Source organism: Colossoma macropomum, unplaced genomic scaffold, assembly GCF_904425465.1.
Source record: "Colossoma macropomum unplaced genomic scaffold, Colossoma_macropomum, whole genome shotgun sequence".
NCBI lineage: Eukaryota > Metazoa > Chordata > Actinopteri > Characiformes > Serrasalmidae > Colossoma > Colossoma macropomum.
This window is the reverse complement of record NW_023494789.1, coordinates 44,565,649-44,568,899: the sequence shown is the minus strand read 5'-3', so window position 1 is coordinate 44,568,899 and position 3,251 is coordinate 44,565,649. Positions and strand designations below refer to the sequence as shown.

At 35.1% G+C, this 3,251-nt stretch overlaps 1 long non-coding RNA gene across 1 annotated transcript; it reads right to left on the bottom strand.

Annotated features, from left to right (window-relative positions):
* Positions 1-610: 610 nt before the first annotated feature.
* Positions 611-2,926, bottom strand: LOC118808636. Its single transcript, XR_005007293.1, has 3 exons — positions 2,883-2,926; positions 2,350-2,565; positions 611-1,305 (listed from the first exon to the last, which is right to left on the bottom strand). It is a non-coding gene; the product is annotated as an uncharacterized LOC118808636 (long non-coding RNA).
* Positions 2,927-3,251: the final 325 nt, after the last annotated feature.

The window sequence follows — 3,251 nt, the reverse complement described above, 5'->3', positions numbered from 1 at the left end:
GGACAGCAACACCCCTGCAGAGTGGAATGGTTTAGCTCAGGTGATGCAGGGGTGGGGCTAACCCTATAAGAGGTAGGGGAAAGGTGTAGTGGGGGGCTCGAAGATACTCACCTCAGACTGTGAAGAGACTGAGGGGAAGGGAGTAAGAGCCAAGCTAGAGAGAATATAGTCCTATGGCCTTGCGGCCTAAGACTGCTTACCTGGACTGATCGAGTCAGGTCAACATTTTACCCACCACTTACTTTATGTTTGTACAGTTTTTCTTTTGTGTGTTTCCACCATGTAAATAAATCTCACTGATTGCCAAGAATCATCCAGAGTCGTCACATCTTCAGTCTGCAACTGCATTCCAACACCCATTCAGTCACAATCTACCTGGTGACTTCGTGTCTCCTCATGGGGTTCGGCGGAGCATCGTCACACTTGAGTTCTGATCTTACTCTTGGTGCAACAAATGAAAGTAGTGACTGAGAGTGCAGAATGTAGTTTATGGTTTGGTTGCAGTGTGACAAAAAGGAAAACAGACATAAAGGTTAAATACCTATTGCTGCCTTATATAATGATTTGCAGAAATTATTTATTTCGAGAGATACAATTATGAGTTGTTTAAAAAGTATCCATTCCTCCATAAACAGGTTGGGAAAAAAATGTAAAAAAAAAAATTGTAGCTGGAACCTAATACAAAGAATTACTATACTGAAATTTTGTAATTATTTTCTGTTATTTTTGGATTACTTATCTTTTTAAAGTCAAATAATTGAAAAAAGGCAAATTTCAACAAGACTTAATCAAGAATGTAACTTAACACAAGGGTTAGGGTTAGGAAAACAGAAAAAAATGCACTGTTTTATGAAGCAAAATGGTAATTTATAAGTGACTCACTCACTCGTCAGTGCTTTATACCAAAGTCAAAAAATCTGGTGGACATCTTTAGAGACCCCTCATCAACAACAATCATAGAGTCCATTCATAAACTCTGACTGCTCATCCTTTGTGTTCTGTCTGCTAAAGGGCCTATACTGCTTCATAAAGCTTTATATTGATGTGTTGTGACTTAGATGATTACCAATTGAGATGTAATTTGTTATGGTCTATACAGTCCACAGAAATCAATGTGTCTTATGGGTTTTAACTGAGAATTGATTGTTTAAGCTACCAATAATGACAATATATACATTTTAACATTTTTGCATCCATCATTTGAAAACACAGATAAGTCAGACAAGACAGAGGAGGAAGTGTCTCCATCAGACTCCTCTGGCTTTTCAGGCATCTGATGCTTTGGGTGGGCTTTCACTTTCGTTTCTGTAAAGGTACAATCAGTCAAAAGTTATATATATATATATATGTATATCATGCTGACTTCTGTCATTAGACTATATCAATTAATTACTTTTGGCTAATCCTTTGATTATTCTGCCGATTAATTGAGTAATCTTTTTTTCTGAGTACATCAAATAAACAATAACTCAACTGAACAATAACAAAGCAAACAAAGCCTTTCAAAGATTATGAAATACTAGGAAAAAGAAACAAAGCAACCAAATAAAGACATTTGACTAACAGCAAAAAAATAAAAATAAAAAACACAGAAACTGATTAAAGTAAACAAGAAAATACCATGACACTTTAAAAAACTGGAAAAAAAACCTTGAAAAAACTATAAATATTTTAAAAATCCCAATACCTCTAATACTATATACAATATGTGGCAAAAAAAAATAAAACTAATGTGCCCATCAGGCTCTGTTTCTTACTGTAGAGAGAGCAGTAGGAGAATTTAAAATATGTATTATCATGGTATCTGCATGAATGAGCAAATTAAATTCAAAACTTTAAGTCATCTGCATTTACATTTTAATGCCATTTAGAGAAATTTGGAATGCTACTTTGAGATACTCATTTCATGAATTAGCCAATTGTCAGTCACTTGCCACACTTTTCATTGTGCAGCAGTGTTTAATACAGAAATCTTTACTTCATAGGCCAGAGTACCACAGCTACCATAAAGCTAATTTAGATGAGATTTTCGGTATTAGCATGGCATTAGCTGACAAATGGATTATGTTCACTTCTCAAACTAGGTTTAGCATTTAAATGTTGTAGTAAGCAATATTTTTTCTTTGTATGTTTAGAGTTTTTTAGAAATTTAACCCTCCGATTAAAACTTAAAAACTCTTAAAACCTAACTCTTAACATTACTCTAGAATCCTGTCTGCACAGCCTAATGAGTAACATTATCCATGTCATGACTGTATTTAGCCTAAGTTTTGGTTGCAGGGACACTTTATAAATTGAATGTGAAACTGGAAATAATGTTGGTTATAACTGAACTTCCTGATAACTTACCAAGGTAGTTACTTGGACCAGGAATCTGTTCCATTTTTGAGCGGATCAGCTCCTGAATTAATTCTTCTTTCTTTGACAATCGTGACTGGAGATGTTCTTTGTCTTGTTTGAGGTTTTTTTTTATAGTTTCTTCTCTGAGGTTCCCTTTATCCTTCTCAGCCTCCAGTTGCAATTTCAGCAGCTCAATTTCATGGCTGGCATTTGGTGCAGCACTCACTGAAGGGGAAACATAGAACAAAAAATAAAAAATAAAAGCTGCATGTATAAATTAATGTTTATGACCTTTTACTTAACTTACTTAACTTTAACTTAGACATTTAGAGTTTTGAATGACCAGTGGCAGTTTTGTGGAGCAAGTACACCTGCCCTGATAACACTCTATTATTATCTGCTGGTATACAGATTACCAAGCAGATTTAAGCACTATGCCCAACCATTACGGAGAAGTCTGGTGCATAAAGATTAAGGATTGAAGATTACTGTTAAAAACAAATAAACAAGAGCACAGGATAACATCTAAAATTACAATCTACCTATGTTTTGAGACTGAGATGCGGTGACAGATCCAGGGGCTTTTCGTCTACTGGAGGCTGTAGAAACAATACAAATACTGGCTGCTCTCAGCGTTTGGATTTTCAGTCAATTCATTTTTAGCTTACAAAAACAAAACAGCTAAACAGATTAGCTAGCTAAGCTAGCTTATTAGGCACTACGTTTTTAGGCTAACGTTAGTCACAGAAAACTGACTGTAACTTCGAGTAGAGTAACGTTATAGGCTATTGAAGGCTAGGCATGAAAGTTAGGTATGTCTTAAGCTTAGGTATTTTTAAATAATACATAATGTGGTATTCTGTTCTTGAGATTTGGAAGCTTAACAAACATATGTGGCAACTGAAGGATTG